The following is a 17602-nucleotide window of genomic DNA, read 5'->3' as shown; positions in this document are numbered from 1 at the left end:
GTTTATGCCCATCTAGATCAATGCATTTATGGAAACGTTTCTCAACGGAGAGGCAGGTTCGGCGAAGCATGTCAAGATGTCCGCGAAGAGTTTTAAATTATTCTACAATTACAGTTCGGAGATCGAGAAGGGTGCGTGGTCCTCTTTCAAAAATACGTTCCTTGAGCAGCATTCTCCAAAATGACCATTAAGGTACTCCCTCACAGATAACGCGTAGTGTGGCGATGTTCCATTTGGCATTAAATGGCGGATGTTTACGAGTGTTGGATCGTTGTCCATTTGCTTACGTAAATCTTTCAGCATTTCAACATTTCTAACTTTGGCCCGTCACGTGACCCTCGAGCGTTGCCTGACTTATGTCGACCTTGGTATACGGCTGTGATTTGCTTATATTATTTTTATAAAAAGTTCTAGAAAGATCTTTCCATTTTTTTGTTTACTTCCTAGAATCAAATTATAGGAAATTATTTTTGTATAAGCACTCGCTTGTTTATAAGCGAGAAAGTCAGTCAGTAAATAATCTTATGTCATCCAGAATCAATTTAGTGTATAGTTTAGTGAATAGTAAATACTTTAGTGTACTTAGTGTAAGCGTATAAATAAATTAAGTGAATTCGTAAGAACTATTGTGTATAAATTCACCTAGAGTATGAAAATAGTTTGAATAAATTAGAAGAAAAACATTACACTACATAAAAAACACATCGAATTTTTCTCAGATTGAAGAAATAAAACCTCTCATGTAGCAATGTTCCAATTTAGAGCAGCTATAAGAAAACCAACAAAATTATCGACCGTTTTTTTAGTTTATTGGGAAAACTTCATAAACTAAGATAGAATTTCGAAAAATATCATATAAATCTCATTACTTGTTGAGCTGAATGTAACTTAGTTTGCGAGAAATGAAATCACCCGTACAAGATGGAAATACGATTTTCCTCACAACATTAACTCGGTTTACCGTTAGGATGTAACTGAAACTCGTAGTGGTAGTTGTTAGAGGGCACAAGTTACTATAAATATACGTCAATATTAGGTCGTATTCGATGTCAGCAGAATTATGGTGATGAAAATAGTAATGAAACCATGAATGACATTTGGGATGTAAGAGAATACCATTGTGCAACTTCATCCATCATTTTTATTTCATCGCCTCATGTAGTTTTGTAACTAACTTGTAACTTTTGCACGTAAGGTACTCAAAGCTGAATTTTGATTTCTTCGACGGTGGAGAAACCCCTGTATATCCACTTCTTACTCTGCATTTAGGTCTCTACATCTATATGGTGTGGGATCCATGATTAATTCATTGCTACGACCTTGAGTATATTATGTACCACATGGTACGGGAAATCAAAAATAGTTGAATAGTTCAAAAGATTCGCGGTAGTCTGGTTATAATGTGTCGTTATGATAAATAATTGCAAAAAGATCAGCTCAGTAGATAAAATCCGTCTTCGCATTCTTTGATACAAGCAGTTGCCATCAAAATTTTTATTACGTAAACACCATGAATTGTCCTACAGTTTTTTATTTTATCGCATTCTGTCAAAAAGGGATATAAAATAAGGTGCAGGTCAAGTTGTGAAAACAGTTAATTATTGTCTAGATTCGAAACAATAGTCTTTACATTGAAAATAATCTGAATCACCACAACAAAAAAATCGAGTCAAAGTAGAAGAAGAGAATGGAACCAAAGTTAACCATTTTATTTGATTGTGTTGTGCACGAGGAAATGCTCCGAGAGGATGCACGGTAATCAAAGAATAGTATACCGGTGTGTTGAAATTTTTGCAGCTATCAAACATCATCATCAGCTTCTGTACAATCACAACGAAGATCTCTGCGACTTTTGACTCTGTCCTAGACTAAACATTCCGCTTAAACGTCACTGATTTGATGACAAAAAGATGGTTAAAACTATTACTGAAGACAAGCTGATTTCCAGGAACACCTAAAAAACGAAAACACCGCTGGGAACGTAATATTTAATCAAATGGGGACCACTATGAAGAAAGAAAATAACAACTGTGCGAAGGTACGATCGATACCTTAGAACTAACAACTAAATGTATCTGCTCATCCTATTCCAAATATTGATTCACAATTAGATCGATGTATTTGACATACTTTGAGGTTTTTTGTCTGAATTATTTCATTCTAGTTTTGTAGGCTAGCCATTATATTGAACAAGTTTTATAGAAACTATTAATCGTTTCGTGCGTTTAGATGAAAATAGTATGGCCATATCGTCGGAAAACTGCATAATCAATTATTTCTATTTTTCAACAAAATCTCTTTTTAAATCTAGATTAGTATCGTGGCTTGTAACTGACACGGTCGTTGGCTACGTCGCCGACTACCTAGCTTAACATAAGGATACTTCGTGACGTATTCAGTTTGATAGTTGTCATGAAGATGTCATCGAACATCGAATACATGTTGCTGCTAGCTCACCTGCTAAACAAAATAATAAGAAGTGCATATTCATGCTATTCTGACTGTAAAACGAGGGAAAAAATCTTTGTACTATAATCTATTCAACAGACTTGTAATTATAGGCAACAGAAAGTCTAAAACATCATTTGTTGACTTATTCGAGTAAATTAGAGATGAGATAGTGGGACAAGAGGCGCATTTGAGGGAGCCCATATCACTTACAGAAGAGCTAGTTGTTACTTGCAGTTTCAACTTGGGTGGCCAACCAACGAATAGTTGAAAACAGCGTTCATGATCTCGGCTATTTTTTTTCACTTGATTGGCTAATTTTCTGTCATGCCGCTAGCCACCATAGTCTAACAGAGTTCCATTTGATTCAGTATACACACTATAGGGCGACGTGGCATGCGTGGTGTAACAGAGCCCTTAGTCAAGTAGAAACTCTTCCAAATAATAGTTGCCTTCTTTCTAATCCAGATAGACTTTATTTCATGATTGAAAATAAGAATATTAAATTGTTAAAAAATGAGAGTGAAAAGATACTTAAATGTAGAAATACTTTAGAAAGGGACAAAGGGCAAGTTCCCACACGTAAGTTAATTGCTTGAAAAATGAATGACAAAGTTTCCGCTAATTGGAATTGTTTTTCGCGGGAAGAAGTTTATTAGTGGGAAAATTCAGTATAAATAGGTAAGTCAAGTTAATAGATTTTAGTTAACCTTGAGTCTAACTTATTAATACGCGCGTCGAAAGTATAATTGTGAGTTTTGATGTAATTTAGTCGAGTTTCTTCAAGTTTATCACATACCTTAAATAAAATAATCATTCTGAAGCCTACCATTTCGATGAAAACAATTTCAATGAACGTATATGAGGTCTGTCTATTTATATAACGAGACTGGTTACGAAAAAAGGTTTTATTATAACAATTATTTTACATTCGAATGCTCCCTTCAATACACTCTCCTTCCCTCACCACAGACCTTTCCATGCGTTTTTTTATTGATCGCAGCAGTGCTGGAAGTCTTTTTTGGTGAGTGCTTTTAGGAGCTCTGCCGTTTTTTGCTTTATCGCTCAAATCGGGCTACTTTCAAAGCAGATATTATTTTCGGGAAGAAAAAAAAACGCACGGTATCAAATCTAGTAAGTACGGCGAGTGTTCGAGCACTGAAGTGCGCTTACTAACAAATAATGCTTCACAGATAGAGCGTTATGAGCTGGTGCAGAATGCACGAGTTGTTCTTCCACAATTCGGTCCGGACCAAAACTGACAAATAGTAAGTCTGGTTGACAGTCTAATCCTCTGTAACTCATTCAGTGATCACGATACCGTTAATGTTGAAAAATTTTGTTCATGTTTTTCATCATACATGATTTTCGGCACGAGAAAAAAACACGTTCGTTTCACACCGCTACTGTACAAATACTATAATAGGAAAGGAAACGTGTTTTGGAACGTGCATAGACAAGATATCTAGATACCAAACGCATTACTCGTTTTTTACCCCACACGTCTAGGGCGCCCTCTAGGCGCGTAGTCTCGTTATTTAATAGCCAGACATCATACAAAATATACAATTTTATGATGGTTCATATTTAGTGTTGATAAAGTTTGATGAAATTTTGTAGAAATTTACATTAATATTAATATGGAGTGTTATTCAATAAAAATACAAATTAATATTTGTTTGACAAAATTCAATTACCAAATACTATATGTAAATATCATCGAACATGATTTTGAATATTAATTAGGTTTTTAAAAACTGAACCTTGAAATTTGAAAATCTAGATTTCACCATTTTGAGTATACACTGCAAGTATTTCTCTCTATTTAATGAAATGAAGTGTTAGGTTATGAGAACCAAAAATCTGAAGATATTATTCAGAAATAGTATTGATTGTATGACATCAAAAGAGCCTATTACATGCAAATTAGTAGTAAAGAGGCAAATCATATAACAGAGAATGAAATTGACATAACCAGTTATGGAGACGGATATTTCTAATTACTTTACGGAATTCAGAGCGGCTTAGAAAAGGTCATGACTCGGTGGAAGATGAGGAGACCATGTTGAGCGTTTTACAGTGTTACTCCGGTCGGATGTATGTTAGGATTGCAGCAGACACATACTTCATCACGATAACGTCGTTAAGAGCTCAGATTTTTACCAATAAACACATTGCAACGCTCCTAGACTCTTTTGTACAGCGCAGATCTAGTTCCAGCGGACTTCTGCTATTACCTCTAATTGAAGGTAATAGGTATGAGTCTATTAACTAACACACGATGGTTTTATAGACGATAATTTCCGGCGTTTACAGGTATGCTATCAAAAAGTGGGAGAAGTATTAAGGCTAGTGTGAGGTGTTGATGTATTTTGTTGAGGTATGACTTTTCAAAACCTCTCGTTTAATACATTTACAACCAAATTCTTGTTATTTAACTGGTATTTAACTGTTATTCAACTTTTATTTCCTTAGATTAAATTACATTATCATTTGTTTCAAAATCCAATTTACCTTAAGATAATGAAAAATACCAAAAATTTTCTAGATACGATAGTTATAACAATAAATTAAAATGAATAGATTCATATAATAATTTACACAAGCATTATGTTCCATCAGAGTATCCAACTCTCTCCAAAAATTTTGGTTTAGTTATTGAATAACTCCGACACTGAAAATGTAGAGAACAGATTTTGATCTGAAAAATCGGGATTTTCCATGAATAGCGTAAGAAGCCGTATCTAAACACGGTCTAGCGATTTCAGGAAGTATTGAAAATACTCTGTAGCTCTGAATAGAACGAGGAAAATTAAATTCCATCGAAATGGAAGAATTATCTACACAACTAAATGTATTTTTAAACTACAAAACGTCTTCTAACTCTATACTTATTCTAACCATCAGTTTTATCAAATTATTAGAAAAATTCAAAGAAATCGTTACAATATTAGTTCAAAAACTTCACAAAACATAATTTATGGGAATTTATTCCAAAGCTTATTGAAAGTTCGTCTATAATTCAAAATTTTTTATTTGTTTCCTCATTTTTATTGGAGGATGAAAAATAAATGAGCTATTTTTGAAGAGTTTTCATGTTGAAATGGTCTTTACCGAATGGTTAATGTATACCAAATAGAATAGATGTAGGGACAACTTATGCTAAATGGACTGTTTATCGACGTCGATGGAATGACAAATGGAGAGGAAACACAAATGCCAACGCCCACATCGCTAAACAAGTAAAAAAAGCAAAGTTTGCAATATGCAGACTTCATCCTTTCATTTGTAATTATAGTAAATTCACCACACCAAACAAACTTTTATTATACAAACAAATACTTAGGCCCATTTTAAGATACGCAGCCCCAGTCTATTACACAGGTACCAAACAAAATTTTCGCACCCTGCAGGTGGTACAAAACAAGTGCCTACGTACGGCTACGTAACAAAAATTTCAACAAATTTTTACAATTATTGTCTGCCAAAGATCTTAAAGCTTATCAATAAGAATTATAATCAACGTCAGCCATGTTGCCCCGATCGATATTTGAAACCATGTTTTTCAGCTGCTTTTCAGAGATATTTCAGCCGGGAGTCACAACTATATACCACATTCGGAGTTATTGTACCTATATCAAACTTGTGGATAATTCCCTGTTGCCAGAAACCATATCATTGCATCCAGACGTACACATGTCATCTACGAATCGCCAGATCATCGGCCAAAGTATATATTTTTTAATCTATCAGATGAAATGTAACTAGGGAATTAAAACAGAAACAAAGATATTTCTAATAATATTAAGAAATGGAAGAAGACAATTTTTTCCAATGTTTCTCGTGAAAATAAGAGAAGCCATTATTGAGTTGCATTTAAAAATAGGTTAAATGCTTCCCATTGAATTATTTTCTCGTTTCCATACCGTTTTTTGTCCAATTATATCTGTAGAAACACTTTTGCTCTACAAAGCAAATCCCATCCACTTCCGTCACAGGCATGATACATAAGTTTTACTATCATATCTTCTTAAATTCCCTATGAAGAAATATACAGTGTGAGACATTAAAAAATGTAAATTTGCTTTGATATGCAGCTATGAGGCATTTTATAGTACATTACAGTATATTTTTATATAAGAAACTTGTCGTTGCCTTTTTAATATCTTTCTTATATATAAACTAAGAGAGTTATCAACTGTTTTTACACTAAAGGCCGCTTGACATGATGCAGTATAACGTGCAATGTGATGCAATACGCAATATTTCTTGATCAAAAGCAGCTGATCGTTGAATGCAATATCTCGCACTTGAAAAATTATCGATTCGGTACAATTTTTATTGCTTGTAAGTTGAAATTCTTGGGAGAAGTCCAGTAGCTGTTAGCGTAACAACCAACCTGTCCATCGAGCTCCAAAAGCGAGACATCGGCCGATATCATTATTACCAATTATTCACCCATCACTTTTTTCTTGTTCATTTCACTTAACTTTGTTATTTTCATTTCTAAACTGCCAAAAAAATGTTAAATAAAGTTTGAGGTTAGGAATTTACTTAATATGAAATATTTTGAATTTTGGAAAAATTGCATGCAATTTTTTGTAAGTTGTCTTGCACTAAATCAATCGGCTCTTAAATACAGAGACAAAACTATTCACTTACTCCCAATACATTATTAACATCTAAAGAACAAAAAATCACCCCATTCTAAGTTAATTTTATAGAAAGTATATTTGTGAAAATGTAAACTATCATCATCTGTAATATACAGACTCATTTGCTTCTTTTTATCTCTATTTATATATTTATGGTACAATTTTAACAAGAACTAACCCAACAACAGAAAATTGGAGAATCCTGATTGTCGATTATAGTGGTGTTTTCGCAATCCAATTTCTATTGTCAATTTTCTGGAGGAATTTGACGTATCTGATGAACCGATTCTTTGTCAATTCAAATCGCATCCTATGAACAATCTACGAACTCCATTTATGAATACAAACGGCGTAATATGCAAATGCCAGTATACTTCCATCTCGTCGCAAATTAAACCCTATCCAGTCTGCACTAAATCCTCGATATTAATTCGGTTTATAATAATCATTTTAATTAATTCAAATGGAATTCATACATTCGTTCTGTATTCATGACATCGAAATAGTCCAGAGGATCTATTGCATTTCGTGGTATTAGTTGATCGAACATCAGTTGGCTGCGTATGTGATACTTTGGTTTAACGTTGATGAGGAGAATCCTTTTTGATACGGATGAATGGTAATGACCTCATAATCCTGTTGATATTTGTCATAGATAATTATAGTATTAGTCTAATTGATTTTGGCTGGGCTACTATTGAAGCTTACTATAGATTAAGGTTCTAGTAGAACTATTTGCTTAATTAGACTAAGATTAGTATCAATTTCACTATGTGAAATTGACACGAAAATTATTAATCACTATTATCTACAGTGTGTTCATAATGTAACATAAGCTGCTAATAATCCGATTTATGTTAATATTTTAGGAAAACATGTATTTAATTCTAAATCGGCAAGACATAGTTTTACACCTAAAAGTTTCGAAATACGTTTCTAATTTGTAATTAACACTGTATAAAGTAATTTAAGTAGGAAATTCGATACGTATTTCCCTTTTTCTATAGTTGAATTTAGTAGAAGAGTTTTAGGCCTTGAAGATAAACTTCTACAGTTACATACATCAAAATATAATTTCACTCTCAAGTATATTTAAGTTCTACTTTCATTACTATACCTCTTCATCCAATTCTGTCCTCTCTACTTAGTTATTCTCACTCTTCTAAAATTGGATACTACCTTCCCTATCCATTTATTTTTGAGCCTGTCTCCCCTCTTTCTAATTCCCTCCCAAACCTTAACTCTATTTTAGTAATCCTGTTTGCATGCATTCGACAGGCATGCGCCAACCATTTAACTAGCAGGAGTAACTTGGGCCCGACTAACCAATGATAGACATCATTGGGCTCAAATGAAGGACCAATACATACACATTTAAGGAAAGCCACTACGTGATGATGATATATTTTCTCCCTTTCAACTTGTTTTCCATAAATTGTTATTCATTTTGAGACGCTACCCAATATTTTGTGGTGTCTCACCTCAACCTCTTTTCTATTTTTTCAGCTGTCTTCTTTTTGTTCCAGAATATTATTTAGGAACCCTATTCTTCTCTGATACTTTGTAATTCAATTTTCCATCTTTTGTGTCAGATCATCCATATACATTTTCAGCACTCCTAAATAGTCGAACGATAAAACCAAAACAGGTAGTAGACGTCATCCATAGAATCAAATCCCTTAAACAGCACGGAGGATTGATAATGGACCACAAAAATTATAACATGGTACCTACGAAACATCAAAAGACTTAAGGTGGGATCACGATGTAAAGAAGCTAGCAGGAGTAGCTTGAGCTTGACTAACTAACGATAGACATGGTCTCTAATAAAAAACCAATACATATACATTCAAGGGAAACCGCTACGTGAAAATAGCCTGCTTATGGTGATGATGATATTTTCTTCTTTTCAGCTTGTTTTTCATGAATTGTTGTTCAATGTTACGCTACCCAATATTACTTACTTCAACCTCCCTTCAATTTTTTCAGGTCTCCTTTTTTGTCTCGGATTATTATTCAGGTCGCATTATCTATATAAATTTTCAGCACTCCTAAATAGTCGGAAGACAAAAATTTTTCAAAAATATATTCCGTTTCTCGTCCTGCAAGGTATATTTCTCTCCTGATTCGTCCTTTGCTTTGGCATTTCCAGATACTTAATCTTTCTGATCAGACACTTTTTTTATTTCTGCAGTCCTCTGTATATAATGTAAAGTTTAATGCTTCTGGTGATAGTGGCCTCTGTAATGTAGATATTCTCCAGTCGCTGCACCTCGCGATTAGATCTAGATCGTCTACATAGCTCAGTCTACGCCTGCTTATACAAGTTGGTTCAGTAGCTCGTCTATTACTAAGATCCGCAGCAGTTATTTTTACCCCTTTCTATAAGATACTTTTGATTATTACTACTATGATAAACTAGGAATATCTAAGGATATTTCTTCCATGTATTTCAGATTTACTTTGAATATTTCAGTAAATTGCAGTGGAGATGTTTTTTTTTAATCTCTCTGCTCTATATGCATGCTGACTGTCTATAGTGGAGATGGACATCTCTGTGGCTGTCCAGTATCTTTTTCATTTCCCTTAGTTCAAACCTTTAGGGGACTATAGGCCAAAATTATTTCGGATTTCCTCATCAATCCATCAATTTAATCTATTTTAGGTATGAAGATGATCTCCGCTATTTATCAGCTTAGTGGTGTCTATTTCATCGCTAAGCTGCTTCTTGTGATATTTACTTACGTACCTACAGTCCAAATTCAACAAAGTCAGTTTCAATATGATCATAGCTCGTAACGAACAAAGACCTCAATGTCAATTAACAAAGATTTGTTGAATACGTTACGGAATCTACAGCAGCATGTGATAATTTGATGATGTAGTATCATTAGGTCGAATATGGTAGTCAGATGTGTATAGCGGACAATGCAGGTACAACTGTAACTACATACGAAAATGTTAAAAACTTATTGCAAGATTGGCTATTACACAATTAGTTATAGATAGTGATGCCCACAATCAACTCGTAAGGATAATTGCAGTTGTCTTTTGATGCAGTAAGAAAAAAGTTTCTGGTAACATTAGTGAGTCTTGGATCCATCAATAAAATGAAGAAACCAAAATGCAATTTGAGATGCAGGAAGTTAAAAGTGGTTGAAAGAGAAACGTCAAGGAAAGTTGCGCGAAGGTATTAACTTATATTAGTCACAGGTCCGATATTGCAGCAGCTTAGATAAGCTCCAAATTCCTTAAATATTCCTCATATTTCCCAGATTTGATACCTAGCTATTCCTTCTTTCAAATTTAGGAAATACTTGCATGGTGTGCAGACATTGAACAATATTTCTTTTGATTCGCATTAGAAATGATGGAAAATCGATGAGAAAAATGTGTTAACCTTAATAAGAATATAAAAATGATATCTTTCTTTATTGTAAGTGGGTCAGGGCACAGCAAAGGGATCAGCATTCGTATATCGTTTGAATGGTTTCGTCTATATTGTGTTATCGTTTCCAAGTTTATTGCAAAAAGAATAAAATCTTATGATCACCAAAATTCGCTACTTTATCCTCAATTTGTGGTCTGGGACTTGACGATATTAGGAAAAACCGTGAAAGCATGTTATTAGATCAATTGAAAATATACAGTGTGATAAGTAACGTAGCTAGGTAATATTTCTTTTAGATTCACAAAAGCAGTTTTTTCAAATAACTTCAACCATCTACTGTCAATTGGAGATAAACTGGCTACTCCAAAATAGCTAATTGATATATTTTTTTGAATATTAGGTACATTTTATTAGTATTAACAAAATTAAGAAGCTTAGAAGTCTGAATAAATTTTATATCCAAGTTCTGGAACTGAATACACTGTTTACATTACCACTTACTAACTTTGTTATCGAAACGCACGTTAGACAGTGTAGTGGTGTAATAGTAGTGTAAATAGTGTGTTCAGTATATTTTATACGGCCCGAGTTCCTTCCCAAATAGGTCCTAGGTCTTCAGCGGCGACTGTGTAGGATAGCGACTTGTCTGCTCCACAAAATGCTACTAGCTAGAATCGCTATTTTGACGAAAAAGAGTTGATTTGCGAGTTAAAGTGTTGATAAAATAGAGCAGGAGTTAGTTCGTTAGTTCTTCCAGTCTTATTTTTACTGATCTGAAGGATCTTCTAATTCCCTTCAATAATCCTGTTCTACTGCCTATTGCTCCATGATATCAAAGTTTCCCATGTTGTTAATCAAAAAGTTATCGACTTAACATTCAACCAAGCTCACCGAATAGCAAAAATCACAGCAGTAATTATCAAAAGTACCTTACAGAGCGAGGTGAAACTACTTAGTAGTAGACGAGCCACTGAACAAACTTGCATAAGCAGACGTAGACTATGGTATGCATACGATATTGACCTAATCGCGAGGTGCAGCCCTGGAGAATAGCTGCATTACAGGAGCCACAATGACTTGACCAACAGCAGAAATGGAAGTAATTCTACTCCCAATTTCACTAAAATTCTCAATGAAAAACACAATCTGACGGGTAATACACTCACTTTTTGACACGCTGAAGACGGTGATAAAATTTTTGTACAAAATGGAGCGGAGGCACTTTTCGTCACAAACAAAACTTAAACCTCACCAAATTTTGACACCTCTAAAACCCATGTGCATCGTTTTTTGGAACAGAAAAAGCGTTTTATTGACAACATCGCATTCTAAATGTGACAAAAAAACTCCTGAACTATTTCCGTCGTGGTCAACACTGTGATGATAACGAACTGGATGAATATGTTGTCACATTCTATGGAGAATTCTATGCTAACTGCTTACAAAATTTTTGATGCTATGTAGTAAGATAGTTGAGTGATTGTAGTGTATTCTAGAATGAATATTTTTTTGTATCTGTACACTTTTTTTATATAACCAAATGAAACCTTATAAATGGATCAGTGGTGTAACGAAGAAGTCAGCTCCCATCAGCTCTTACTTCATATAAAAAAAATGGCGGTTACACCTGTCATTCAATGGGTAGTGGTCAAATTTCACGTGATGATCTTGTAATATCAGTTTACAGATAGTATCGATGTTTGCTGGCACAACAGCCGATTGTGGACAACTTTCATGAAATTCATCTTATAGCGAAGTGCGACCACGTTTGAATTCGCAAAACCAACGGAACATTGTGACTCGAGATGGTGCTGCATTACCAGAAGTCGAAATCATCACACCAAAATTTCCCATTTTTTAGACCAGGATGATTGTATCTCTAAACTCTTGGGTTAAATTCTAATTAAAAAAAAACTAGAACTATTGACAATGTATGACTACTCATATATAATCGATGAAATGTCAATGTCACAAAAATAAATAGCTACAAGAAATCAATACGTAAACGGTAAGTCAATTGTTATTGTCTTGTGTTTGACCATGTTCGAGGTAGCTCCAACATAAACAACTCTAATACACTCGTATGATAACACGTTCTAACTACGTTCACCATTAAAAACTTTACGATGGCAAGTTTGGCATATTCCCAACAGTGTTGCCATATCTCAAAACTCAACTAGCAATCCTTGTATGATCCAATATAAGTATATGAAATCTGCTATTTTCCATAAATTTACACCATAGACGTGAGCGTTATTCCAATTGACATGTTTCATCATTACAAATAAATATACTGAAACATCCGAATCCTACAAAATTAAACACCCATCGCAGAGAGATGAGTAAATATTTAAAAACCCGATGCACATTGGAGGGATTGCAATCATTAAAATTAAATGTTGCCAACATCACATTTCGCAATCGGTGTGAACACGTTGCATGTAATAGTAAAACATAATCGTTATTTAAATCACGTGGATTTTTTTTATTTAAAAAGCTTATACACACACCCAATGAAAAATTCCATCAAATAAAACCAATGTAACGGCTCGGTATTCGTTGGTTTTTAAACCGTTTTTATTTTTCACATTAGCACTGGACGCGGACGCCATGCAAATGTCTGTTTATTGTCAAAATATCGCAAAATGTCCGACCAGTGAGTGTGAGTGTATATTTTGGACTCTGCAGGCCGTTTGACAATTTATATGCAAATGAGAATATTCAAATTAACCAGCGGAAGCCACGTCGAGTTCTCTCTATATATTTATTCTCTGTGCCTGCGTCTCGACATAGCTACGGAGTTAGTTGTCGCTTTCAATTTGGAAGCAATTATTTTTCGAAAGAATACAGAGTTGAAAAATTATTTAATTAATTGAGAGCAAACTAATTTATGGGATTTCTCCCATTATTTTCATTTTCCAACAGCACCGAATCAATTTGTTGTTATGGAGTGATAGGATAGATTACATTAAGCGAGTTTCTTTACGGGCAAGCCAGGTAGTGAAATCGTCATAATATAAGAGATTAGCTACTCAAGTTTTGAGATATGGCAACACTGATATGAATATGTCAAAAGTCACGTTGCCGTCGTAAAGTTTGACATTTTTAAAATCGTAACAGACGATGATTCATGGATCTATGCATATGTACCCAACACTAAACAATAATCTACTGTATGGGTCTTCCAAGACGAGCTAAATCCAAAGAAAGTTGTTGGCGCACGAAGCACTTCGAAGTAAATGGTCATCTGTTTTTTTGGAGACGTAGACCAATCGCAGAAGACAAATCATGCTCCACCACAATACGAGCTCTCACACATCAGTTCAAACGTTTTTGAACAGTAAAAACATAGAATTGAGAGGTCATCTGCCATACAGTCCTTGTAGAAGTCAGATGTAGAAAAACGTTGAACTCGCAATCTTTTTTTTTTGATCTTCTTGAAATGCTTCGACAAATGGTTTAAACGCACGCGAAAATGTATTGTCATATCCAATTATTAATATTTGTTCTCATTAGTCTATCTCAAAGTTTGAGTAGCAGCCCTCGTAGTTTTGTAGTAAGTTGACACTCTTATTTAATCACGTATATTTTTCACGCTTGTTACAGGAACGAAAATTAGAGTTGAATCCTTAAAAAATTCTAAATTTATCTAAATACTCGTTTGGTATTTACAAGGAAAAAATTTCAACTAACTTCGTTAACAGTGGGATAATTAATTTCAAAATAACTTATCAATAGTACTGAAGTGATTAATAAAACATACAAATATTTGGAGCAATGCATTTTGTTAAGCAGCATTTGCAGGGCAAATGTGTTTCAGTCTTTTTCCTTTGTATAGGCACATTTTGGGTCCAACTTGTAGACAACTCTGTATATAAGTGACGCATATTGGTACAACGAAATTATTGATATGTGTGGTGGAGCTCAGTTAGCAATGCTCTATCGGAGAAGGTTGAAAGGGGCAGGAAAATTTTTTTCAACTTAGGTTGAATTTCGTTCGACAGAGGATTCGAACCTACGATCTCCGTGGTTGAAATCAAGCACTTCAACAACCTTACCAACTACACCGTTATGGCTCGATACAGTTTTCGATGGGATGTAGGTATATAAGAGTGAAGCCATTATACGAGGGTGGTATCAATTACTATAAAGTAAAAAATAAATATAGTTTATAAATACTAAAAAGCACGATTTTAAAGCAGATTAAACTAAAAATTTTAAAATTATTTTTGAAATAACTTTAAAACAATGACGAAGGAAAAATACCTTATAAATGTGAAAAAAGCGTGACGCGATTTGCTCCATATTTCTCGTACATCGAGCGTCCGACGCTTTTTTCATAATAATTTTATTCATTATCGTTTTAAGCTCATTTAAAAAAAATGTTCCAAACTTTTTAGTTTGATGTGTTTTAAAAGCGCCTGTTTTTTAGTTTTTTGAAACTATATTCATTTTATGCTTTCATTATATACGGAGTAAACCAGAAAAGCTATATCTAGAAATTTTTAGAATTTGGATGATTTCTGTTTGCATGAAGTTTAAGTAGTTCGACTCGAAGAAACGTTACTATAGAATATAGATTGAAGGGAAATACAACAAAATTAAATATTCGATCTGAAAAACTGCTATGTAGAAAACGCATTCCTAGAAAGTCACGAAACTTCTATTTGCTGTGTGGTTTTCTTTCTTTGCCAGTTTCCTTTCTTGTCATAGACGTTAATCTATTAATTTTATAATTTTTTTTCTATGTCCGTTGTAATATACATGTTTTTTTTCATTCATTTGCATCCATAAACAATGTAATTTCTAAATCGGTCAAAAAACGTGAAACAAAGTACCGTAGATATTCATTTTTTCACACTTTTGTGTTAAAAAAAGTGCCGTAACGTGTCATTTTTTAACGTAATTATAAAATTGTGTTATCAAAATAGTGGGATGTGAACGCTTTCTCTCTAATGTCAATTCGTTTCTCCGATAAACTGTCACACTTTTATTTCTTGATTTCGTTCAAGAAAATCCGTTTTGGGTTTAATTAAAGGGAGTGTAGTATTATTATTAGTAATGGAGAGTATTAGTGAAGAAAGTTTAAACTGTACACCAGAAGATATTGAATCGGAGACTGCAGCGACTATGAATCTTCCCCCTGAGAAATCCAGGGAACATATTTAAAAGAATATAAGGGAAGTCTTCAACACTTTGGTCGACTTATTCAAAACTGAAAGGCCCCCTAATGGTAAAAAATGACGTAGATATCAGTAAATACTCGAAACTTATTGTATATTTGAAAAATAAATAAGTTGGCTATAGACAGTTGCCAGCTCCAACTCAAACTCATGTTCAACGTCGATTTATTGTTATTGGTGAAATATCTAACAATAGATTAAACTTGGTAAATATTTATAAAAAATTTAAAAACTAACGACCCACAAATGTTAAAGCAGACCATTCCTTTTTGCAGTATAGAAATGGAAAATGCAAAACCCAAGTTGTGGGTATCAATACCAATATTTGAATTTACCTAATCCAAAAAACTACACTGGGCATACATTTCGACCCTATTCGGAGTCTCTATTGGTGGATTCCAGTGGTCATATAATACAACTAAAGAAGCACGGTGGGTGGAAATCCAACACAGTTGCTGTGAGTTACGTAGACAACTTAATAAAAAACAACATGGATTCCGCAGTGAAAAATTTAACGGCCACAACTAGTTCGACCTCAAGCAGCATTTTAAATGTTCACTATCCAACCAACAATCCAATAAGTACTAATACAACTATAGACGATGTTATTTCTTTGAACTCGTTAAATGTTGCCAATTCAAGTACCAATAGTAATGTAACTTCTTCTTAATTTCAAATTAATAATGCTCACACTTGTACTTCCATTACTACTATTACAAAATAAAAATTGATGAAAGTTTTGTCGAATGTTTTTAAGTATACGCACGTAACGGACGTAGAAAAAAAAATTTGTATGAAAATCGTGAGTAAAGTAACTTTTCCACACTTGTAGGAATTGTCAAACCGTCCTACTCGTGAAAAAAAGTATTACTTTACTCATTTGTTGCATAAATAACTATTAAAAAGCTACTTCAATTCATCAAATTTATTATTCATGTTTATAAAATGTAGCTCTGTCTTGACGTAGCAAAATTAACTGAAGAATTATGAAAAGAACTATTATTGAGCCAAATCATGTCTATTTTCGAAGGATTTCATTATATCACCAAAATATTATAAAGTGCTAAGTTTTGTTCTGCATGTCGGGATTATAAACGCACATTTTTGTAGAGTCGAATTGTATTTTTCATCAAATATTTCCATTGTTTTTACTGTTTACTATAAAAAAATCTGGACGCTCATTACAGAGAGTAATCACGTGCATAGTGCGTGAGAGAGAAATTGCAAGCCTGAATCACACCATACACAACACTAAAAGGTATTTAGTGGCAAATTTGAATTGAATTTTAAATGCTTTTTTCAAACTAACATTTTTATTTGAATTTTAAATACTTTATTTTAATATCATATCATATAAATAATACTTTTATTTATTAATTTCACACGTTGCCTTGATTTTTTTAAAAGTATCTATAAATATATATAATTATTATTTTAATCGTAATTTTGTTTTCCCTAACCTTAAATAGCAAGACGGTTTTTCAAATTTATGGTATATTAAATAAAAATGTAAGGGTACCTAATACTGTGAAGTAATATCTAAGAAAGAAATGTCGTGCTATATATTTTATTCAAATACGTATCAAAGGTTATAAAAGAAATTCATACAAAACGATATAAATAATAATAATAATAATAATAATAATAATAATAATAATAATAATAATAATAATAATCTTTATAAACAACACAAGGTCCTTTCCTGAATAAATTCTTTCTTTTCAAAAAAGGTGGTTGAGAGGGATATAAGGGCGGATGAATTTATCATGAATCAGCTCTTAAATTTATTATTAGAGGTTCCACTTGTTTTTCCATTAAATTATCAATGTCCCCCATTTTATTTCGAAAAAAGCGGACATGTTGGATTGCCTTACTCCAATTAGTTTGGGTAACATTATTTAAAGCTTTAGTAAATAAAGTTTGGA

The 17602-nt window shown here is 33.4% G+C and overlaps 1 protein-coding gene across 1 annotated transcript in view; it reads right to left on the bottom strand.

Annotated features, from left to right (window-relative positions):
• Nucleotides 1–17602, bottom strand: part of LOC130902027 (opioid-binding protein/cell adhesion molecule-like) — a 312350-nt gene that overhangs the window by 264714 nt on the left and 30034 nt on the right. The window lies entirely within an intron of this gene.

The sequence above is a fragment of the Diorhabda carinulata genome, chromosome X, assembly GCF_026250575.1.
Source record: "Diorhabda carinulata isolate Delta chromosome X, icDioCari1.1, whole genome shotgun sequence".
In the NCBI taxonomy this organism is placed as follows: domain Eukaryota; kingdom Metazoa; phylum Arthropoda; class Insecta; order Coleoptera; family Chrysomelidae; genus Diorhabda; species Diorhabda carinulata.
The sequence above is the reverse complement of the archived record's forward strand: the minus strand, read 5'-3'. Positions and strand labels throughout refer to the sequence as shown.